The sequence below is a fragment of the Larimichthys crocea genome, chromosome XX, assembly GCF_000972845.2.
Source record: "Larimichthys crocea isolate SSNF chromosome XX, L_crocea_2.0, whole genome shotgun sequence".
NCBI classification, from domain to species: Eukaryota; Metazoa; Chordata; class Actinopteri; family Sciaenidae; genus Larimichthys; species Larimichthys crocea.
The window spans coordinates 4498863-4524652 of NC_040030.1; the positions used below are offsets into that span (position 1 = coordinate 4498863).

At 42.7% G+C, this 25790-nt stretch overlaps 1 long non-coding RNA gene across 3 annotated transcripts in view; it reads left to right on the forward strand.

Moving 5' to 3' along the window:
• Nucleotides 1–25790, forward strand: part of LOC113748377 (uncharacterized) — a 136439-nt gene that overhangs the window by 23346 nt on the left and 87303 nt on the right. For all 3 annotated transcript variants that reach the window (XR_003464311.1, XR_003464309.1, XR_003464310.1), the window contains exons 2-3: nt 22133–22284; nt 24486–24657. This is a non-coding gene — a long non-coding RNA (uncharacterized LOC113748377). The remainder of the gene's footprint in view (nt 1–22132; nt 22285–24485; nt 24658–25790) is intronic.

Below are 25790 nucleotides of genomic sequence, written 5' to 3' on the forward strand. Positions count from 1 at the left end.
CAACAAAAAAAAGACTTTGGTGTACGTCAAAAGTCCAGCAATGTCATCTTTGGTGCAGGTTGGAGTTGCAATGAAATCCCATGATGTATTTAACTCCAAACAGAACAAATATTCGCAGTTAAAACTTGCAATGCTCCAGTCGACAACGTTCTGAGAACTTGTCAGTTCAAACCAATACAACTAGACAACATGGTGTATTGTCTAGTCCACAGAAATACTCCTGTTCTAACATTACTGGGTAGAATCTTTTGTGTCATGAACATGAACATACAACCGTGATTCCAAAAAATCACCAAAAGTTTTTATAAAATGTAGATTTTGCATTGTTGATTTCCTAAAACAATCTGAAAACTTTCCATGAGTCCATCTTGATGAGCTCGGAGCCTGGCAATGTTTCTGGATGTTGTTGGTATCTGGATTTCTCTTGGCATGGTAGTCTGAATTTATATGCAGCAACGAGCTGTGTTTACCGACAGTGGTATTCCAAAGTGCTCCTGAGCCCATGTAGTAACTTCCTTTACCAACATACAACCATGTTTGTTTTTAATACAGTGCTGCCTGAGGGTACAAAGTTCACGGCCATTCAGTGTTGGTTTTAGGCCTTGCCTCTTACGTGCAGAGATTTCTCTCGGTTCTCTGAATCTTTAATGATATTATGGACGGTGAAATCCATAAATCTCTTGCAATTGTGTGTTTTAACTGTTGGATTATTTGCATTTTTTTAAGTGTTTACAAGCCTTTCGAGGATTCTCCTTTTATACTCAATCATAATACTATCACCTGTTACTAATGAACCTATTTACCCGTGGAAGGTTCCAAACAGGTGTTTTTTGGGGGGAGTGTTGCCCAACTTTTAGTCTTTTGTTGAACCTATCCCAACTTTTTTGGAACGTATTGCATCAAATTCATCAGTTTGAACATCCAACTTTTTTGGAACGTATTGCATCAAATTCATCAGTTTGAACATTAGATATCTTGTTGTACTGTTTCTTTATTGAATTATCATTCATGTACACTGAGACGATTATCAGCGCTGGTGCACCATGTTAACATGTTAAGGTTAGGTTAAGTGACTGTAAGATAGTAGCAGCCAAAGTAGTACGCAGTAAAAATTGAAGTTGTAGCATATGTCATTAAATGACATCTAAATTCACATTTTAATACTAAAGTACTAAGTCAGTGTGGCTGTAGGCAGATTTATATTTTTGGAAGGAGCTTGGAAAGGGTCAAACTCACACTGAAATATAATGTAAAAAGTGTAGGGGGGAGTGCAAGTCTCTGCCAGCACTGATTATTAAATGGTCTGTTAGTCTAAAAATATCCAAATAATTCTCTTCACTGACATTTTGAGTTTAATTGATTGCCTGACCTTGAAAAAATACCTTTAGGATTTTAAATCAAGTTTCTATCTCCAGCAGTTCCATGATTAAAGATAAAAAACAATAATTGTGGAGCAGCAGAAATCCCAGATCCGGATCACCACCAAAATCTAATCGACAGTTCCTTTTGCCCAAGGCCAATCTGCTCTCCAAATTTCATGGCAGATTTTCTGACAGACAGACTAAATATCCAACATAGTGTTTTGAACCACCAGGCATACAAAGTGATGTTGATGGGTGAGAGGAGAGAGGAGTTTAGAGCTAAATATGTCTGCGCCGCTGATTAATATGTGGCTGATCACCTGAAATACTCCCAAAATGAAGCCTGGAAACTCTCAGAAATAAACCCTGGAGAAAATATTGGTTATATAGTCATTCTGGCTGCAGCATGTCGGCATGAGTCTAAGCTGCATATGACTCAGTGCCATTAAATCCAACTGGGGGTATATACGGAATCAGGGGTAAACAGAATCTGAATATCTGTAATATATTTGAGAGACCGAGCTACAGATCCATTAAACGTATGCTGTGTAATAAGTAAACAGACAAACAAATGGTAAAAACAAAAATTATCCTGATATCTCCACAGAAGGAAAATGTTTTTAAGAAGTGAACAGAAAAGCTGCAGACAGCTCACCTTAACTCCAACATGACGTCAGCGTATCGAGGCTTGTTGTGGCCAATGGATTAATGACCAGTCATTACCAGTTGTCAGGACTGCGTGTCCACTTCACTTAGACTGTTTTCAGTGATGGACCTTCCTTTCAGCGTTTGGGAGGTTTTACAAATTGCTCACTGCCAAAAACAAAAAACAAAAGTCAAATTACTCACAAGTACACAGCCCACTCTTCCCGGGAATAATATCATATTGGACAATTTTGCAGTTGCCACCCAACACGAGCGTAGGAACTGATCAGAAACTGCATTTATCATGTATAGACTGTGTACGTATTTGATGTTCTCATTATCCATGCTTTTATCCATGATCCTTGATTCTGTCAGCTGGTCGGTTTGGCTGTCGGTCCACTGAAAAGCTCCAGAAATATCACAACAGCTTTAAATAGTGTTTATACTAAGTACAGGTACGGCCTCACTTAATACTCACCTGTATGGTCTTTGGTTCCCACTTTGGAAGTCATTTCTCATCAATCAGTACTTGAACCTTCTAGGCTATGTTGGAATATGACCTTTACAAATCATTTTGTGATCTTGGATTTCACAGAATCTTCCAAAATCAGCTGTTGGGCTTGTCAGCATCTGGTCAAAGCTAGGTCTTTTTAAGATAAGGCGACTTTTAGCTGAATTATCATAGTCTTTCTAGTCTTCTGTTCTACAGAAATGAAAGCTGGATCTGTAAAGATAGTCTGAAACGGAGGCTTAGCCCATTTCTTTGTGACAAGAAGACAGATTGACAGAAGCAGTTTGGTTTCTTTTGGATGACATTACCTTCCAAAAACCTGGACACACCTATTTTCAACAAGAAGACGCTTGTTGCTGTGAGCTAGCTCTATTTCTAATTCTGGACAATACTGGACCTGCCATCCATCAACCAAGTCTTTGTTCAACTGTCCAGACAACAGACCTTTCTTCAAATCCCTGAAAAACCATGTCACATTCCTTCTAACGCTCATCATTTGGGCTTGTTTTGGTGTTGATGGCATGTCTTGGAGAGGGTTCTGGGCTGATTTTTTTGGCATAATATTTATTTCCAAGTATGATTAGGATGGAAAGTGCTGCAGCCCTGGAAGGCGAATTCCCTTTTCTCGCTGCACACCAACCAGGGACGTCAGTTCTGATTGTTCCAAAGTGACACCCAGCACCCAGATTCTGCCATCACTTGTAGGTGCTCACAATAACACTCTCCTCCCTCTCGCCCTCCCATCCTGTCTCTCCATTCTTTTCGTCTATTCAGCTGCCTGTCTGGAGCAGTGACTGGTTCATCCTCATTTGCTCCACTCATATCCACAGACTTGACATCGCCAAGCAAGCCGACACTGTCTCCTCTCTCCCTCTTCTGCACTTGATTGTTTTTGTGCTATTTAATCCTTTTGTTATTGTGGATTATTGTTGATTCATTGGTCTGACTGTTAACCCTTACCAGCAGATTTATGCATTCTGTCTTAAATATGCAGCCCTCTTGATCATTGCTCTGGCAGACTGCAGCACATATATGTCAATACATAAACACCTCATGACCTAAGAGGCTTGCTTCATAATTACTAGCATAGAGGTTTTCTTATTAAGTAATCCTGTGGTTGTTGTTGTTACCTCCATGGTTACAGTGCAAACAGGAACTGCTGGTAGCTAATGCAGACTTTCCATAGTGCAGATTCTCCAAAATGTAGACAAACACGGGCCAAAAAAAAAATGGAGCCCACAGCTAACTACTTGACTCCATGGCAAGATCACACTTCAGCAGTGCCAACATTCAAAACATCTTAATTACAAATGGATACGAGACCAAAAAACACACACAGCAAATTACATCAAATTATTCTCATTATGTAATTTGTTTGTATAAACTGTTGCAGAATCAGATCCTTTACAAGTGTAAACCGTCCGTCATGTCACTAAATTAGTTTGCGGACTGTTTTGAAGCCTCGGATTTGGCATTATGGCTATGGCCATGTTGTTGGACGATGTGTTGGGTGACGTACTTCGAGTGAGTTTGTTGTTTTTGACTCGGACTTGGAAAAATATATAGTGGTCCGCCTAGTCACGAACCTTGTATTACGGCTAAACACTTCACTAAAATATGCTCCTGAAAACATTTGAGCCACATTTAGGCAATGAAGTAACGGAGAATGATACAAAGGTAGCCACATCCTAATGCATACCCCACTATGTGGTCTACTATAAAAGGTATTATAACTTACAAAATGAACATCATATTGTATCAAGAAAGACTTGAAACTATAGATAGACTGTGAAACTCATAAGAAAAGTTCACTCAGGTAAGACGTCAGTCAATTGGACCTTGGACCAGCCAATGTCGCTACCACCTGCTCGACGTTAGAAAGAAGTTTAAAACTCTTGTGCATTTGTGTGTAGCCTGCCTTATTTTGAAAATCCTGTCATGAAGCTGAAAAAAAAACAGCTTTTAGAGTTCAAGGAGATAAGATACTGTTTTCTCAGATGCCACCAGTTTTTCCCTATTAACGTATGCCATATTGGATTTTCCACCATTTTGAGTTTCTTGCATCATTCATGAGGGACGCCATGTTTACTCTTACCTTGTTTAGAAGTCAAGAAGATGCAGCTTTATTCTGAAAGCAGCTCTCAGTGGTTATATGACTTAAAAGTCAATGGGATGCAGGCAGAGGTTTAAGATGGGCAAGAGGTAATGACGAGGTGATGAACGGCGAAATAAAATGGATGGAGAGAGAGAGAGAGAGAAGATGAGGTGTGGAGGAAGAAATCCAGGGGAGAATTTGATTGGCCCGTTCCTCTCCAGGTTTTAATCTGCCTGATCTGTAATTAGTGGCAACTGTGTCACAGCCAGACCTGCTTAGAGAGACAGGATGGGGCTAGAGCGCACACACACACACAGGAAAATGCAAAGAAAGATGTAAAGGGTTTGACAAATACACACATCAACACTTGGAAAACATAAACATATAGGCACACAGGAAATATACAGAAAGAAACTCAAGGCTGTGCACGTAGGATTCTTCTACGCGGTTTAGGGAGACCAAACGCTCCATCAGCAGCACAGAGGGTTGAAAGCTCGTCTTCTCTCTGAAGCAGATAAAATGAAAATATTACAGCACATTCCAGAAATCCACTGAGGGACAAACTCCCACGTTATGCTTTTATATCCGCTCTGCCTTCTGTAAACACTCAGAAGCTTTTTCCTCAAAAATCACCCATCGACACGCATTCACTTACCCGCCGCATCTCCTCTCGCCTTTTCCTCTGCAGCAGATCTCATGGTGTCTTGCTAGCCTCGGGCTACATGCTGCTCCTGATTGCTACGGACCCGGACTAACAGCACATCAAAAGTGGCCCACAGTGTGTGTGTGTGTGTGTGTGTTCGTGTCTCTAGCGTAGGTCATTTCAGCTCTTTTTCACAAATTAAAAGGTTCAAGACAAATTAAGAGCAACCAAGTAATCTCTCCGTCTGTCTCCACGGGGTGTGATTTAATAAGATTGATTCTCACAATAGATGACTGAGGAGGTTTTCTTCTACTGCCGGTGACAACTCAGCACCGCTACCTTAAATTTTGATGTCTGTGTTACTTCTATGTTTGCGTGATAGGTTTGGTATTTAAAGTCTGGTTCGATGGATCTGGTCTGAAATAATCAAAATTTTCATCTCAACCTTTGATTAATCTCTCTCTCTCTTAAACCTATTTTGGTTTTGGGAACAAGTTTAGTCCACCTTAAACCTTTTCTGGAAACTACTGATCTAGTCCACTTCAAATCTGTCTTGGTGATAACACCTTAAACATGTTTTGGGAACCAGTCATTAAGTCCACCTCTAGAAACTGCGGATTCACTCCACCTTAAACCTGTTTTGGGAACTACTAATCTAGTCCACCTTTTAAAGCTGCTCTCTTTAGTTCCTGTTGAATCTGTTTTGGTAACTCACTATAAATCTGTTTGGAGAACTACTGATTTGGTCCATTTTAAACTTCTTAGGGAACCAGTAAATGAATCCACCTGAAACTGGTTTAGGGAGCCGCTTCTTTAGTACGTCTTAAACATGTTTTGGGAACTAATGATTTATTCTACCCAAACATCTCAGGAAACAACAGCTGATTTAGTCCGATCTAAACCTGTTTTGGGAACCACGGATTTAGTCCATTTTAAACTTCTTGGGGAACCAGTAAATGAATCCACCTGAAACTGGTTTAGGGAGCCGCTTCTTTAGTACGTCTTAAACATTTTTTGGGAACTAATGATCTATTCTACCCAAAGATCTCAGGAAACAACGGCTGATTTAGTCCGATCTAAACCTGCTTTGGGAACCACAGATTTAATACACTTTAAACTTCCCAAGAACCACTTGTTAAGTCCACTTTAAACCTGTTTTGGGAACTACTGATTTAGTCCATTTTAAACTTACTCGGGAACCAGTAAATGAATCCACCTGAAACTGGTTTAGGGAGACGCTTAAACATGTTTTGGGAACAACTGATTTAGTCCAATCTAAACCTGTTTTGGGAACCACAGATGTAATACACTTTAAAGTTCCTCATTAAATCCACCTTAAACATGTTTTGGGAACCACTAATTTCTCCTCTCAGGAACCAACCACTGATTTAATCTACCGTTTCACTTCTTGGAACCACTAATTGATTACACCTTAAACCTGTTTTGGGAAGAACCAATTCGACCCAACTCAAACTTTTCATGAAGCACTGATTAAATCCACCTTAACCATTTTCAGCCAAGCACAGATTCGCTTAGAAAACAAATGGAGTAGAAAATATATGCTCTGCTCTGTTTTCCTTTCCATTTTTCTGCAGCATTTGTAGTCAGACAAAAACACATTCTGCATCATTCTAACGTTTCAGTTTCTCCGAACGGGAGCAGATCTTGACCTCAGCCGAGCTGAGCGGCAGCAGCAGCCCCGGGCGAGTGTCACGTACGCGCCTCCTGTAAGTCTGTTCAGAGAAGCATCTATAGTGTGAAAGGAAAAAAGGTGTGAAATCATGCTACACTTTGATCGAGTGAGTGGAATTTGTACGTTTTGTCACGCACACAACACAAAGTTGCACAGTGATTTTTTCCGCTTTGTTTATTTCACGCTGCGAAGGCATGTTCCATGGGAAGAGTGCTAACATTGCACCTGTCAGTCCCTGATTGGCAAGCCACACACACACACACACACACAGGCACATGCCACCCATGTTCATAAACTCAGAGTTTTTACTCGGGAGTTGTTTTCCTGCTAATTGCCTATGCTAATTTTATCTCCAGAGTAGCAGTAAAAGTATTAGTGCAAAGCTTTTCTTGGCGCTCAGATGTTTTTCCATCTCTGATGTCTTCTGGAAAAAAATAAAAATAAAATATAAATCTGTCAAACCTCCGTACAAACCGACAGTACATTTTCCTCACATTCATCAAAATGGTGCACGCTGTCGAGGCGCCTTTTAATTTATTGATTTGGACTGAAAATAGCGCTCTGATCAGATGTACGGGAGGGAAGCACTTACAGGTATTTGCTCGGACAAAATCAGTGACTCCCTTTTATTCGTGCAAACATTAGTGCCTCTTTTTCTTGGCCACAATTACAACCCTCTCGTTCCGAAATGCGTCACTTAACGGCTCAGGGCTGTGACCTCCAATCACAGCGTGACCTTTGAACTCATGAGCACGGCGCCAGGATATTCCCATTTGGGTTGGCTTGGTATTGACTCAGAGGTTATTGGTTCAGCTAATTGCTATTTGCATAGCTTTATTAGTATCCCAGCACTGCCTCCGTGACATTTCAATCTTTTTTTCCCTTCTCTCTCCGGCTCTGCGTCTCTCCGTGGCTCCGTCTTGTTCCTTGCATTCTGGGGAGGAGAATTAGACAGTGTTTGGTGTGTGATTAAGTATTCATGCTTAAAGTAGCGACGGGCAGATCTCAGGAGAGAGAGCCACGGAGGAGGAGAGCAAACATTAATATGCGCTTAATAACTCTTTCTATCTGCCGCCTTGTTTTCCCATTCCGTCTTTGTCTGTCTGTCTGTCTCTGGTCCGGGTTTCCCTCCACATATTTTTTTTTGTAAACTATAAAATATTGAATTTGAAAGGATGAATGGGAAAAAATGGAAAAAATCTCTTTTTTCTTGCAGAAAGAAGCTATTCAGAATCATTGGAGTGCACATTTGTTATGTAGTGATGGAAAGTTGGCATGACTGAGTCAAAGACTGGTGACCTTGTGACCTGAGGGTTGTTGGTTCAACATCTGCAGAATGAATCTAGGGGTAGAAGCTTCTCTCTGAAACCTGTATGTGTAGGATTAATAAATTTCTGACTGATGTTAAAACATTTTTCCAAAATCCGAAGGAAGAAACGGAGACTACTCCAGCTGTACGACTAAAAGTCAGTTCCAGATTTACTCTTGTCTTGCAGCTTAGTCCATTTGTCTTCTTAGTTTCCTCCATCAACCGTCCCCTTCAATCTTTCTACCTCTGCCATCGTGTCCAAAGAGGCTGTTGAGCCCAGTTACATTGCCCACTTGCCAAGCTCCTGTTCTGGCACAACACTGCACTACTCCCCACCCACCTGCCCCGGGCCTGAAAGCCTTCTCTTCTTCGCTCGGAGTTGTGAGCTCACAGTCCGGGCAGCCCAGATAACAAACTGAGCTAACAGCAGCTACAGTTTACTTCACTGTCCATCATAAACTCTGTAAATCACAGAGAGTTGAGGCGGAGCAGCCGGAGGACATCAGAGGGAAAACCAGAAAACATTTCCTCCATAAAATATGATCCAGTTTCACCAGAATCAGTGAAATAGTTGCTGCTGTGTGACTTAGTGCCGTAAACGAATGACAGAGACACCGTTCAGCTGATCACAGGTCAGTGTAGCTTCAGAATGATTCAAAATCTTATTTTATGGTAGAAAAGCTACATAATGTTGCTTTAAAATGATTGGAATCACTTAAAATTCAGAATCAGCTCTGACACACTAACTAGAAATTAGTCACTTTTTGGTTGATTAATTTCACTTCACCACCTGATGGATCGATGCCATGTTCTATTTTACAGAATTTTGAGTTTAGGAAATTGAATTTGACTTTTATTTCCAATTTTTTTTTTCCTCTGTACAGTCTGTACCTCACTCTCTGTAGTCTGGTCTCTCTTTATGGGCTGTTGCATATTTGTGTGGCATACACCTGTGTGTGTGTGTGTGTGTGTGTGTGTGTGTGTGTGTGTAGGTTGGTGTGCACATGCCATTTCCTCCTCCGTGTCTTGTGTTTGTCCTGTGGTCTCTCAGCTCACGGCGTATGTGTGCATGTGTGACTGTCAGCCTGTGTGTGTGTGACTGTCAGCCTGTGTGTGTGTGTGTGTGTGTGTGTGTGTCTTCAAGAGTGAAATGTCAGTCTCATTTCGCTTTTATTACTTGAGGGACGAAGAGGAGGGCTTTACTCTGTAATCTCAGCCTCCCTGTGGCCGCCGCTCAGCCCCTGACGTACCTGGGAACACACTCGCCGCAGTCACATAGAGGCTTTTACACACCTTCTCCTCAGACTGTTCCATTAGAACCGCGAAACATTTTGTTTTGCATGCGCATTCCTGCTGCGCGCGTCGCTGTGTGACCGCGGTTGAAAGGGCGACAAATGGTTTCGGTTAAAAGCATCGCGAAAAGAGCATTTGATTGACTGACTGATTGATTGTGATGGATTGGCCTGCGGGGGTGTGGATCAGAATAATGAACACCTTCAAGCCCAGGGTGGTTATTCAAAGCGCAACTTCTCTTGTAAAAGACCTTCCGTCCAAAACACTTGTCAGGAATTAGCTATGAGGGAAACAATAGCTCTGTGTGTGGTAGAGTTCTTACATATTCAATCCAACAATGTGTGCAGCAATGCTCACACTTAGAATAAAGGATGGATGTCTGGGTCAAGTTCTGGGTTTATAAAACTACTGCATTTGCTTACCTCATTAAATCTTCTCTATGAAATAGACAAATCACTCAAAAGTATAATTTTCAGATGGCGCCGACCTTCCGTTCACCAGTTAAAATGAATGAATGAAAGCATCAGATCTCTTGGCTAGTTCATGATGGTCTCTGTAAACCTGTCTGAGGTTGCGTTGAGGTAGCGCGTTCCATTTTGCATCCAGTTCAAGGTTGGCAAAATTCACATTCTCACTCTGCCTTTTAAAAGAAATGTAAAAATTCTTATTACTGTTTGTTCAATGAAAAGAAATGTAAAAACGATCCTGTCGCCTTATTTTTTATCGTCTGAATCCAAGAAATGAATTTGGAGAAAGTTGCTCATGAGTTACCTGCAGGTTATGACCTAGCTGCAATTAGCAGTTTTTTAAATTACTGCTTTTAATTTATTTGTGGATTATTTTGGTCTAAAAGTTTTGAGGAAGTTTCTTTGAGCCCAAGGTGACGTCTTTGAATTACAGGCCCAAAAAAACAAAACACGCTCGATTTCCAATAATAGAGAGAAAAGTTCGGCTCGTCGCTGGATGAAAAAACTTAAATGATTCATAGATTTTCACAATTTCTGCTGTTAAATTTACTTTCCATCAACCGATCATGTCGAGATCGGTCACAATCTGCCAAATAACTCAAACTAATAATGGGACCAATGTAACCATCTGCAGTGACCCATATATTCCTACAGGACTCGGTAATTATGACTTCATAATCAGGTTCTCTTTGTTTAATTTTGCTACACCACCATTCTCTCTTCTATATGTATGATTTCTCATATTCTTCCATTACAGTATGTTGTACTAACACTTGCTGCTTGATTTAATTCGCGCCTCTGTTAAGCTTGGTTATGGCCTGTCATTGTATTTTATCTTCCTACCTCTGGGGACAAACGAACGTGCTCCATAACTAAAAGAATTACTATTATAACTGAACCCCAAACCCTGTAACGCTCTGTGCAGCTACAGGGAGTTCTTTTTTCTTTCTTCTGCCGTCCGGTTTCATGTCAAGCCCGACCGCTGGCCTCTCCCACACTGAGCCAGCTGTGGTTCGGCTCTCGGTGAATAAGTTAGCATGCCAATGAGGCCTATGTAGATCCGGCTGTACACATCTATCTCAAAGTCAACCTGTGTACGTACTGTGTAGGAGTCGTGCCCTCAACCCTCTTATATCCCCTGAGGGAAAAGGTGTCTCTTTAAAAATACACCAACGTGTATGTCTGTTAACTGGCAGCTGTAGATGCGCAGCGAGGGGTGAGCCGGTCAGCTTCATACCGCTACACGTTTGTTTCTTTTTCCACCCCTTGCGGAGGGAGACTGGAGGAGGAGGAGGAGGTGGAGGAGGAGAGGGCAGCGAGGGGGGGAGAGGAAGAAGTGAAGGGGCAGATGAAATTGAAATAGAAATCCAAGTCAGTGGATAAAAAAATAAAAACAGGACTCTTCATTTTGCCTTGTTGTGCAACCATGTATATTTCCCACCCCGCCGTCGCTCCGTCTCTCTGTCTCTGTCTCCCTGCCCCGCAGCGTCCCCGCGATGATTGATATGCACCGAGAGCGGAGCTGGCTACAGAGACAGAGAAAATCATGCATAAAAGATGAACGCAGTTTATTGTGTTTTCCTGGGGGCCGAGGGGAGAGCCGAAGTTATGGATTCATGCGGCGTGTGATTGGAGGAGAGCCCGGACCCGTGGGACCGATGTTGAGCACGGAGGGGAGAAGGAGGTGGTCTAAGGTTTAGCGGTACAGACCGAGAACCCGTGTCGGACAGGTGCGGACCACTTACTTGACAAGTGGCGGTGGAGTCGGTGGCCGGAGGCAGCCGGAACCTCCAGTGAACCTCGCTTCACTCTCTGCAATGCAAGCTGGCATCATAATTACATTATAATAGGCCGGCTTCACCTCTTCTTTCAGCTGTAAGCAACCAAATGGACTGAGCCAGGGTCCGTCTGAACCCTCGCAGAGGAACGTCACCTCGTTGGGTTGCGCTGATTAATTGGTTTGCTGATACGTCGGGTCACTACTTATTCAAAATTGGATATCGGCCCGGCGTGATGGATGTGATGCAGTTTGTTTGATGACAGTGTTTAATTGATCAATTTCTATGGGAAGCCATTAAACTGAAATCATTCTAATGAGACATTTTGATTGGATTCCACACAAGTGTGCTTGAATATATTTGCCTCTTGTCACTGAGAGTGTAAGTGTCCTATTATACTGTATACATGTGGTTAATGAGCAGCCTGCCACGGATAAAAATTCAGATGAAAACACTGGATAATTGGAAACTTTATTCTAAGCTTAATTTATTCTACTCTTTTGGATATTTTGATTTAGGGTTGAGTGTTCCAGTCATCTGCATTAATACCAACGGGGGATGTACCTGAGGGAGTTCATTCAGAAGTTCAGCATGATGATTCATGCTTGTTCGTATATGTGGCAGATCGTACCATGAGTGTTTGTTTTGGAAAGATTTCAGAATAATCCGTGCTCTCAGCTACACGATCACCCAACAACAATGTGGCATAACAAAAGATAAAGAAGATATCGTGAGCCGATCAATAGTTTTATCATACTGCAAGAGATTACTGAAGAGATAGTGGGAAATATAGGAATAGAGGTCGACTATACCTTTACAAAATCCCAGATAAACTTTTGACACGGGATGAGTATCTCTTGTAAAAAGCTGTCTGCAAATGCTCCTAAGCAAGAATACCTGGAAAAACTGAATGTGAGCTGCGTACTGTTAAAAATGGGCCATGTATGTCGGCGTACAATATAATTTGGGGCAGCAGTAGCTCAGTAGGGACATTGGGAATTGGCTTGGGAACCAAAGAGTGGCCGGTTCAAGTCCAGTATGGACCAAAGTATGGAAGGTCGACTGTTAAGGCTCCCCTCAAGGGTACCACTCTTTGTCTTCCATGCTTTTAGGTTGTAAAACCCCTGAATGGTTTGCAAAAAAACTGTTTTGTGCTCAGAGAACAAAAGAGGAATGGAAATAGAAAGTTATTCAGGGGATAGCACGAATAGAATTGAATCGTCGAATATCAGCTGAACTTACTAAGAACTGACAAATGGTTCCCAAACATTTAGAGCCCTTTTAAAAGCACTGCTGTTGTTCAATAATAATCAAGGGCTACTTGTGCTTTCCTGAACTGGAAAACAAATGTAATGTCAAAGGGTGTTTGAGGCCGGCGCGGTGCCGCAATGGTTCAAGAACGTTCCTGGTTTGAACCTCGGCTGAGGGCCTTTTCTTTGTGGAGTTTGCACGTTCTACCAAGTCTGCAAGCGGTTGGTGATTGGTGACTTTAAATTGCATCTAGGCATGAATGGTTGGTTGTTTCTTTTCATCAGCACTGTGATGAACTTGGACTTGTCCAGGGTGTAAGTCACCTCTTGCCCGTTGCGACTGGCTCCAGTCCCTGCAACCCTGACGAAGATACGCAGTTATGGAAAATGGATGGATGGTTATTAGAGGTGTTCTCTCTGGTCATGCAACACTGCGGGGACATCAACTAAATTGAAGTTTTGATTATTTATGATCACTTCTCTTGGGTCAAGAACTATTTCAAATGTAGACGATACCTTTGCTGTCTGAGTAATACTGTTTTATCTCTGTCAAAGAAAAGAAAAGAACCTCAGTATAACAAGTTTGGAGAAAGCTTTGAGGGAGGACTGGACTACACTAACAGTTCTACGCTTACATTTAACAACACAAAGGGGCTAATGGAGCAGGAGGCACTGCACTCTCTCAACAGTGGCTCATTGTGTATTGTCAGCTTAAGGTTTTTATCATGCACCATTTGAGGACAAATGATCCACGAGGAACAGAAGAGTGTCATCTCGGAATTTGACTGAAAGACGTTCGATTTAACCGCAGCCTCTGGCAGATTATTGGACATATCAAATTTAATGAGGCACCACTTTTTTTAAAATATATTAATTAGTTTCTTTTTCACAGTGCCACCACTTCTATTAGAGGGTTATACAGGTGATGGATTGCTAAATGCACCAGAGTATTTAAAATACCTGGTGCCTGTGTATAAAATCAAATGGAAAACTGGAACTAAATTGGTCATTTCAGACTTGGGAGGCACGAATAACTCGTTTTGGGGAAAGTTTGATCAGAAAAGTTTATTTCCGCTCTCGCAGTCAAACGTCCAATCACCCTTTTTAAAGAGAGAATTTCGTTTTATGTGTCAAACAGGACAATACCATTTAATTACCACCAGTAGGTGATCACGTCCCTGTCCAGAGCCGTCAGCCGGTGCTGCAGTTATGAAAGTTTACCTCTTGATTATGGACAGATTAGCTGTGACTCTGAGCAGCTCGTATTGATTGGTGGTCATAGTGCAGGAGTGAATCTACCTTATTGATCTGCTTTGATTCCTTTGTTTCATCTCCTCCTAGCTCAACTAATTGGGCTATTCTTTGTCGACAAGATTGACTTATATGCCTGATATTACAGAGCTGTATTTATTCCCTTGAGGGGAAAAACAAATTAAAGTGTTTTTTCCTCCCTCCCATTCTGCTCCCTCTTCTTCTTTCACACTGATATAATTCATATAAACCTCCTTTTTCTCGAAGATGCTCATAAATTCAGAGAAGAAATCATTATTTTCTCATAAATGTGATGATATTGCTCTCATCGGGCGGGCCGTGATGTAAAAGCACTTTATGAGATAGGCTATCTATCCCCCGCCTGTCACATGACAGCTGTTTTGGTTTCTGATTGGCTGAGCAACATTGGGCGGTAATGCCATTTCATTAAATAGAGACACACAGACGTTTTCCATCTGGGAACAGAAGATTCTCCTCATCTGTCTCTCTGCCAAGGGAGAGTTAAAGATGAAAAGTGACCCGATGCGTCCGCTCGCTCTTCCTCTCTCCCCCTATGAGGGACGTGGCATCCCCATAAAGACTCTGTCCGTGTGACTGGCCATCTAGTAAACAGAGATGCATTGATGCCACTGCGTCCCCTTTAGCCCTGAGGCCAGTATTGACCAATGCATTACTTGAAGGTTTTGTCCAACTGGAGTGATTACAGCATTTAGCTGAGATTTACTCAACAGTTAGTGAGACAGGTCTGTCTGAGGGAGACAAACTGCTCTGCGAGGAGGTGGTTGTGGGTTCAGATCCTTGGGGAACCGGTTTGTGAGCGTCTCCGTGAGCTGCTTCATTAGACGCTCTGGGTTTTATTCACAGGGATGATTATAAATGCATGTGTTCACAGTAGACAAATCGAGCAGTTCTGGAGAAGGGTGGACGGCTGAGGTTGGTCATAGATGACCCGCATCACACAGGGATCAAGAAAATACATTACCCTCCAAAGGTTAAAGGAACACAGATGGCAAATCTCCATTCTGGTGTGGCAACTACAGGGGGGTGGATGTTTATGGCACCGTTTCTGATGCAATTTTCTGTTTAGAAAAGAAAAAATATCAAATTATGACACTAATTTAATTTCATTGGCACCATAGGTTGGAAAAGTTCAAAAGGCCATCCAAAATTTAGAGTGTTGTAGAGATATTTGTCCTGGATGCCCTGTGCTCCACCCATTGAATTCAATCATTGTTTTGCCCTGGTTTCATGGTCACCCCTCAATCACCCTCCTGTTTTGATGTCTCTCCATATTGCCCTCAAACTTCATGATGAAGAATCGTCATACACTGATACATAAATGTTGCATCTTCGTCTGATGCTACCAAAATGAAGCCAACACATGCCAAAAACTGCAGTTCCCCGATTGGCCACAGCTTCTCTCCAATGGGTCAAATTCAATGCATCTGTAGTATAAAGTATTTGGTTGATCATTAGTCTACGAACAAGGAAATATGTTTACCTTTTTAGTTTTCCAACATTGTTATTTGACTCTGTAGAGGTTTCTACCTTAGGTACCTATCTGTTGTGTCCCAGGACTGAGACAGCCCTATCCTCTGACCTCTGAAGAGAAAATTCCCTCTCAATTGTCTTCCAGTAAAGCGCAGCAACGCTGGGCAAAGAGTGCTGGAAAAACAGAGAGTCAGCTTTCAGGTATTCTGAGTAGCTAATTCAGTAGCTGCATGCAAACAAAGCCCAGTTCTGCACTTTGTGTTGTCTGTCACAACAGTTTGAACCTCCACCCATCCATCCTGTTCATCTGTCCATCTTTCACCAGCCCAACAACTATCATTCATTCTCATTCATACATGCATTCAGTATGATTCATATGCATGCAACACGTCCTCATTCAGTTTGGCTCTGTGCTCGGTGCTTGGCATTCCCCCTGTGGCTTTTTATGTGTGACAGCATCATTCTTCTGGCGAGTATCCTGGAAGGTTTCTCTGAGACGCGCTGCTTGTACATTTATAACTTTTGTCCAACGCTGACAAATGATGAAAAACATCTATTATACCATTTCCATTCTGCTCTTAGTCAAAATGATTGCAGGCAAATACCGTGAGAGGTGTTGCTGTGAGGCGGGTGGGGGCTGAAGGTGAGCCTCAGTGCAAATTAGGCTGTTTTCCACAGATTTGGTACAACATGGGACGTCAGTAACGTCAGTGTGCCTCTTGGACAAAGCGGAGGAATCAAAAATGAAGAACAGACAGTAAATACGTGATCAAAAATAGCAGCTGTGTTTTCTTTTACACTGTCTAAAGAAGACAAAAGGGCAAATGTAGCGTGTTCAGCGAGACGGGCGTGCTGCTGACAGCTCATCAGGATAAGTGACAGGCGATAGGATTGTGAGTTGTGTTTTGTCCAACTAAACAAATAAATGGAAAAACTGGAGACTGGCTTACAAGACATGCGTGGTTATTTGGACTTTATTACTGTACAGAAAATAGATTTTCAGTTTTTTTAGAGTTTCATTAAAAGAAAACAAAGTCTGAGATCTGATGATTTGAAAGAACTCAATTAAAGTGTTCCCGTCCACCGTGTTTACTTTCAGAAGTATATTTACAGCACTGTTCTGCGCCTTAAAGTTCGTTAGACTTTGCCAACAGTTGCTAAGTTACACGGTGATTAAAGTAAGAAAGACGAATGAGGTGTTTTGTTTTTAATAGAAAATGTCTTCAGAATCTGCCCTGCTTTATTTTTAGTCTTACCTGCCTACTGACGACTGAATTAGAGTAATAAACTTTACATGCCAGAAAGTTATCCATGGTTAGTCATTAATGTAATATGTGACGGCTTAGTGTGTAACATTTAAGGAGATAATAAGTAATAGTATGTTTTCATGTGTTTATATTAACCTGAAAATAAGAATCATTACTTTTTATTGCCTCAGAATTAGCCTTATCTTTTTTTTAAGAACGTATTGAATAATTAAAGTGATATCTGTGTGAATATACAAAACATAAGGGACAACAGTGCTAAATTTGGCTGAATTATAAAAGGTATAAAAGGTACAATGAAGAGCCGTTTGGGAGCCGAAAGAACCGGCTCTTCTGAGTCGAATGATCTGACTCCCTAAAAAGAACCGAAATTCCCATCGCTACTTAGAACCGGGAGGGTCAGGCGAGTGGTATTCAGTTGGTTGCAGTCTGTAACTTCACCACTAGATTAATCACTTAATCCTACACACTAGACATTTAAATTACTCATTAGCACCATTCACCAATGTAAGATGGATACAGTTTGGTCTTTATTGTCCCAGAGGAAGATTTGTTCTCACAGCAGGTAACTAAATTTAAAAGATTCATGATATTTTCTCCCAAAATGTCTGAAAAAATGAAATTTGCATCATCTATGGCAACACCTAGTAATGACAGTAAAAGGACTAAACAGTAACCTAACCGTGTACCAGTATCCTAATAACTTTGTAACTGAGGTAACGAAATTAATTTGCCCGTTATTGGTTTTACGATGTTCCCTGTGGGGAAGCTCGGCACCATTAGCTATAATGAAAATGACGGAAGTAGCGCAGCTTTCTGGGGACTTGAATATTTCCCTGAAGACTCCTTTCAGTTATTTGCTGTTGTGCATGCTCGTTCACTGACTCGGTTGAACCCGTTACACATTTTGCAGCCTCGAGTCCTTTAGTGCATTGGAATGAGCCGCTCGAGACCTCGGGCCAAAGAACGTGCACGTTGTTTAATGCAGGTTTCCTTCCGTGGCTTTGGCGTACACTGTGACATAATTCCTCCATAAATGTTTTCTCTGGGTGAATGAGCATGCGCGCTTACACAAACTTCTGGCCATCAGCATGTCTATGAGGCATGACGGCGCTCCAGATTGCATGTTTCCAGCTCGGCTGCATCTGAGTCCTGAATAGCGTGCGGCGAGCGAGCGAGCGAGCCGGGGCCTTGTAATTTCAGAGAGGAGGTGTCATGTTTAGTTACGCTCTCCATAATGGAGAGCTCCTCTTTTCATTACCCTCGCTTTTAAATGGGCCACACCATAGCAACATGTGGCAGTGATCAATTTGAATGTCATTAACACGGGGCGGCTTTAAGGTCCGGCCTTCATTCTCCCCACTCCCTAAACCGCAGTAATTGAATCAAGGAAACGGGCAGCGTTCGAGAGCTCCTGGTCAAGCAAACAAAAGGATTATTAACATCGCCAATGACATTGTATTTACAGGAGAGGCTGAGGGAACTGTGCCATTTACAAAGCAATTTGCTGCGGTGATGATGCAAGAATAAATAAATGGGAATTTGTTGTTGATTTGTGTACGGGACCGGGGATTGTGACATGAGGGATATGGCAACCGGAGGAGTCGTGCACGTCCTTAGGCGAGCTTTGATTGACTGGGGACACTGTTTTAATATGCCGTTTGATGCCTGGAGTACATCACACTGATATTCAGCATTCAAAACACAACTTGTCCTCCTCCTAACCTTTAAGAAGATTAGAACTATGCGGGCAATAATAGCTTTTGAGTTGCATGCGTGAGATTGTTTTTCTTTTTTTCCGTGTGTGTGCTTGTTTGTGTACGTGCAATCATCATCTCTTGGCTTCTTGGAAGTCTTTTTTTTTTTTGCTTCCATGTGTGCTTGTTGATTTAGACTGCTGTAGAAGTGTTTCGGGTGGCAGCTTTAGTCTATTTTCCGTGAGAATAAAAAAAAATCCAAGCCCATCTGCAATTTGTCTTGATTAAGCAGGGTCTCCATCTGCGAGCACCGATCTCTTGTTGGTGTCTTTTCCCATTTGCAATATATTTCATTCCAGCAGTCCCCACCACCACCACCACCACCCTGTCCACTTAACACCCCCACCTCCTTCTCCAAGCAAAAGATTAACAGATTAGAAGTAACATGATTGCCTGCTTCCTCTTTTTATTTGTGCATGCTTTTCAGGAAGAACTGAAGAGGGGGGTAAAAAATAATCATCAGCTCTATGATTTGCCTCTTTGTGCAATATCAATCGAAAGCTCCTAATGTCCCAACTATTCTAATTTCATCTTTCTTTCCTTTTGCTCTGTACTGTATCACATGACACATTCATTAGGATTCAGCACAGATGTGTATATAGTGTGACCAGGCCTATTTCTTCAGCACAGTGTATGGAGGCCTATCACACACCTCAGCAATGCGTAACCAATAACTGAAGAAAAAAAAACGCATGAGTGAAAAAATGAAAGGAGATAGAAGGCAGATGAAGTGCGGGAGATGAGGAAAAAAAGGGGAGGAGGTGGAGTTTTTTTTTTTACTGGATGGAGAGCAGAAGAGACAGGATCAGAAAGAAGAACGAGGATGAAAAAAAGGGGGAGAAAGAGAGATGGAGGTGGTTTAGAGAGAGGACGAGAGTGGTGAAGCAAAGGATGGAGGATCTAGCAAGCTGGGTGGCATTAGTAGGGAAAGCCTCTCCACTTCTGCCAGATAAGAGATGGCCCTGGCCAATGATGTGGAATGGTTTTGATTGGCTGAGCCTGATCCCCCCGCAGTGTGAACCGAGGTCTTCTCCCGGAGCACGGAGCACTACCGTAACACTGTCGGATATTTCATACTTCACTTCTACAACCGCGACTACTGCAGGGTACCGCAACTCTGACCTCATCCCCATACTGCTCAACATTTCATACTTCACTCCTGCAACAGTGACTACTGTGGCGTACAACGATCAGAGCCTCAAGCGTGCATTCTTTAGGGTGAAAATGGAAAAAAAAACTTACAACCATCACTAATGGAGGGTCTTTTTCAATCCCGACCCAACAACCAGCCCAGTATCCTTGGAATTACATTTCCATTTTGGATAATTCTGCACGTCAAAACTCGTGTCCAATTCCAACATTCAGATATTGAGTTCAATCCCACCATTGACCTACAATCAGAGCCTCAAACGTGCGTCCTTTAGGGCAAAACCAATGCTGTATAATCAAAAACTGCTCCTATAACTCTATCACTGTCCCAAATGGAGGATTTACCAATCCCAATCCAATAACCAGTCCAATATACTTGGAATTATATCAATTTTGGATGAGTTCAGTCCCACCAGTGACCTACGATCAGCATTCACCTTTTCATTAACCGTAACCACAATCCTTACCTAACATAAAGTATTTTATTGCTTAATCCTCAACATAGTCCAGATGAAATGGGCAGCAGAGTGATATTTGCGTCCTCATTTTTACACATTTCCTATAAAATCGGGCTGAGGGAGGGACTTCTATGCAGCAGTGGCCAGTTTGGCAGGGAATGAAGTGGCCTACCAGGGTTCTTTTCTTGCCAGGTTTGGCTCCTGGCATCCTGGGGGTGAGTCAAGTGTCCCATGATCAGATCTGAATTTTGCTTGGCATTATAATAATGCACAGGAGAAAGAATAGCCTCCAACTCACTCGCTCTGGAGCTCCTGATTGGGGGGAAAAATCAGTGGTCACGTTGCGTTGGTGGCCTGTGGCTCGACGTTTTCTTAGTTTAGCGAGTTACCTGCTGAAAGGTGACTTTCCGAGCATTAATGTGAATGCGTACCATTGTTGCCATCACATTATTTGGCTGAAGTTTTCCAGTTAACAGGGTCACTCACCCATTAAAGCGACCGCCAGACCCAGGAGAGAATAAAATGAAATGGTGTCCCATCTGTACCTGTTACAAAGTAATTCACAAAAAGAAGAAAAAAGGGTGCCAATATAACTAACTGAATCATCGCAGGGGAAATTCCTTCACCGCGACAGCCTGATCTGACAGTAGGTTTGCAGTAGTGACAGGGCCTGCCATAAAGAAAAATGTGACAGACCCAAACTGATGTGACATAAACTGGACACACAGCATTTCCTGAGGCTTTCCCTTCAATTTATTATAAAGCTGGCATCTGTTCCTTTATCAAGCTCTAAACCATATGGGAAAACCTCTTATTAAAACCTAAATGGTACCTTCACATACTTTATGGTTTCATGGATCACTTCAACATCACAGAAGTGGAACATTTAACTCTTGGACGACAACAAATGTTTGTATTTGCCTTTTAAAAGTTACCCATGTGAGCATTTCAAGAGTTGGTGTATCCAAACTGTCATTTCCCCATCGCCACACATCGATAGAAACGACGCACATTTGGATTAACAGACCTACAAAAAGGTCAGTCGTGTTGTATCGGTCACCTAAACAGGGAAGAAAAAACTAACCAGGCTTTGTTTGACTGCAGGAAAATTAGTTTTGTTTGCTGTGGTAATGAAGTAAGCGCCAACAACTACGTATGCTGATGATGCAGCGTTCTACTGAACAAAGACTGCCAAAAAAATTGCGCTGTCAAGTCGCACAAGACAATCTGGATAAACCAAAAACAGATTTAGAGTCAGTCAGTCAGTCTGAACATGGACTTAAACATTGTAGCATCTTACAAAAGATCGTGAAGGGGCATGTGTGTGTCTCTTTTGATACTACCACTATGGTATTTTTATGTCCAACTTCTACAGAAGTGACTTCTAAGCCCAATCGAACACGCAGTTGGTTGGTCCTTGTTCTTGTTTTGATCGGTTGCAGCCTGTCTTGCTCCTGAATCAGAATCAGAATCTCTCTGGTTGTGTCAAGTCCAATCAAAACTTGTTCCAGACTACACCTCACTGTTCGAGAAAGTGACTTTTACAGGTGTGACAATTGTTTTTTCCACCTCGATGTAAACCATGGCAGCTGTACAGGGGTAGACTAACTCTGCCTTCTCCGTTCTGCTTTTTTTTCATACTTCATGACCGCAATCATGACTACTTCTGGGCATCCTGACCTTACTGTTACCTAGCAAAGCAGCTGGCTATGATTATGTAGCATGGAGACTTTGGCAGCAGGAGCTGAGGAGCCATCTGGAGCAGCGGGAGTTTCGTCCCAGCGGGGCCGGTCGACCTGTGGAACAGCAGCGGGGAGAGAGAGTCCGGCAACGCTGAGGCACACAAGGTAAATACAGTTCTGTGTTGTATTTAAGTCCAGCTGCGTGTGAAAAGATGCACGAATGACATTAACAAGCGGGTGAATATGGCAGGGACAGTCTGGGGGGGCTCCCCTGATCGAAAAGTGGCTGAGATATGAGGTCCAGAGAGCAGTTTTTCAAAATTTAAAGGCTTTTGAATTTGTTTTTTCTCCCGTCTCTTTGCTGCCTGGCAGGTCTTACTTATTTGCTCAAATTGCTGCTGTTAAATACATTTATAAACCGCTTTTTCAAAAGTGTGTATCAGTCAGTCAGAAAACAGCAAAAGACCTGCTCTCTGACTTACCAGTAATACACCCTCTTATTTGGCTCTAGACTCTGTACATAATATGATGAACTGAGTGCAAATTTAATGACAGCTCGCCACAATATAACAGATAGTTAAAATGTTTGAAAGTGACAGCTACAGTAGATATAGCTGAAGTGGAATGGCTCCAATTTGGGATTCGCTATATTTAACTCAATTAACAGCGTTTAACGAGCCACTAAGTCACTTTACTTGAAGTGTTAATTAGATTTGATTATTTTAGATAAAACTTAAATGATGCTTGAAGGGAGACGGGGTCACCGCAGCGGCAGAGAAACGACAGTGGGTAGGAGTACAAAAAATATGAGTGAGAATCCAGGCAATTAATAATGGAATATAATGAGATGTGGAACAGAGGGACAGTGTCGTGTCTGATGGGTCAGCACAGTAGATGTGGTTATCAAACAGATGTCAGAGATCTGGCAGGACCTGTGTTTTTTTTTTATTTCAGCTATAATCACGCAGTTTGATTCTGTCTTTATCTATGCTTTGCCATAAGGCCCCATGTCTGTCCTCTTCTCTATCCACTGTCTGCACTCACTGCTGAACCCTGACAGCAAGCTTAAATCTGCGAGGTCAAACCCAAAGTTCGAGCCTCAAAGGCCCACACGGCGAGCGGCGGACCCAGCCACCAGATTACCGTCTGTTCGAGCTGACCGCGGACAAAAGGAGCGGACTGTCGCCGGGTCCCTTCGTTTTTTTTTTTTTTCTCTTTTTGAAGGTTTCAACACTGAAGCCCGGGTCGGGGTTTTGAAGTCGAAAGTCTTATCGTGGCGAGCCGCACAGATGAGCCGCTCCGTATCCTCCGCTTTTATCAGATCAGATGGTGACAGGAGGAGCGTTGGCAGGAGGCGATTCAGCACCTTGGAAATGCTGCTGGAGGACATGAAAAGCCTCCTGAGAGAGACGAGGACAACTGGGCTTCTTTCATCTCCACTAACTAACGTCCTTCCACGCGTCTTCATGACGTGCTCGCTCGCAATTATCCAGTGTATGCATCTGTTACATATGGGGATGCATCTGGTTTGATGGGATGGTTGGGATGACTCAAAAAATCCTGATATTACTCCGTGCGGTTTGATGCCATTTCAGCTCCTTCTGCACTCTCGTGTTTTCTCTTTAGGAAAACTGTGTCATGGCTCTGTGACATGTCAAATGATCCCAACCACTTATTTAAAGGAAATTCCCCTCAGAGTGCCAGCAGCTACAGCGTGCCTGCTGGATGCATTTTATCACGCTGCGGGAGACGTTCTGCATGCACAGTGCAAAGTGCTTAAGCGGAGACGCTACAGGTGCACGGGGTAAAAGAAAAATCTCTAATAATCGGCATGAAACTTCACAAGTTGATTAATTAATGAAAGGTTATGCTTAAATGTGCAACTGGTGCATTATGTAATGGAACCAGAGGCCCCAGACAGACATTCATCTAACAAACTACCGCCGTTACGTGGCATCACGGAGCAAATAAAGCCAATACGAGACATTAATAGCTGTTAGTGATGTCACTAAGGGCTCAAAATCTGAACAGCGTGTTTTAAAGAGGCACGCTAAATAGTTTTTTTCATAGTATGTCCCCTTTAAGTGATGATTTTCTGGTTTCTTCTGCTTTAAATCATTGTTAACTGAATAATTTTGATGAATTATTTCCGATTTAAATGTTTGCAGTTGTTTGTGTCACACCACAACTGGCATGTCTGGGTGCCACAGATTGTTGATCATGCGTCATGATGTGAGTCAGTCTCTGCGGTTGCCCATTATTCTCCCGTACATCATCACACCGACAGCAGTATGAGCGTGTACAGGTCCATATGTGTGTGTTTTATCCTGCTCATCCTTTGTGTTTGTGTTCGTGTGTGCTCTCAGGTGCCGTGGGTCGTTTCTGCGCCTCCGGCTCGGCTCAGAAATACCTGCACTTCCCCTCCGACGTCACCGCAGCCCTCAGCTGTGAGCTTACACCGGGAGAGCGAAGGTTATTGGCCACAATGTTCCCGAGGATGAGGAGGGATCAACCTAGAGAGAGAGAATACACCTCCAGGTGAGAAATTAATTGAGCCTGTAGATTTCCTCTGCGGGGAGATTCCTCAGCCGATAGGCCGCATTCACACTCTCCGGCTGTGTATCTTCTTTTTTTCACCCCCCAAATACTCTGAGAACGTTTTAGCAGCAGTTTGTGGAGTACACTGAATAGAGAGGCATTAGGTCTGAGAAGTCAGACTTTATATATGTGCCTGTCTGCTGCAGTCAGGCCTGTTTTCCCTCGGCAGAGCTGATGACTCCATAACCACATCCAGAAGCCAAAGCGATGTCAAAAAACCAGAAAATCACAAGTAGCACTTAAATTATCCTGTTTTGTTTTTCGAACTGAGGGAAATAAAAATCTTCAGGATGTGTGTGTGTGTGTGTGTGTGTGTTTTCATGTGGGGCAAGGTTTCCATAGAGACTAGGCCAGCTAATCCGACGAGCTGTGGAAGACGGAGAGAGCAGGTCTGAAGTGCTCAGCATTACGGCGGCTTCTAAAAGCTCCCTGCCTCTCAGCGCCTTAGTCTTCATTACCTCCACATCCCCTTTTGATTGGCTGCGTTTATCCTGAGTACCCCCACGTTTGGGAGGCAACCGTCACCCCCCCCGTACGCCTCCCGCCTCCCGCCGCCGACACCAACACACACCGCCGGCATCGTTCAAGTCGTCATAGCAACCCCTTGAAGGCAAGAATTTGGACTCATAAACTCGATATTGTATCATGTTCTGTACCCGGTAGTTTGAAGACAATACACCGTTCTCCTCTGGCCCCACAAATTACGGGGGGGGAACCGGCACAGAAGAGTGATTGCAGTGTATGCTTTGTTGGTGTTAAAATTATATATAGAAAAATGTTGCATGCCCTTCAACGTGCAAAAAAGTGCCAAGATAATTCCTGTTTGGGCCTGGATGGGGTTTGTCTGTGCGACACATTGGCAAGCATTCAGTCATCCTGCGATTGAAATAGAAAATTAGCCGGGGGTCTTAAGCCCCTCCGTCTCATGCCGCGCAGTGCCCGGTGTGTTCACATTGCTTATCTGGAGTCAGCTTGGACATTCAGTCTCAGTTAGGGGGTTAAACAAATGCTGATCTGATTGTGCGGTGGAAAAAAAAAGGCATTTAGATTCGCATTCGGCAATAAAACAATAT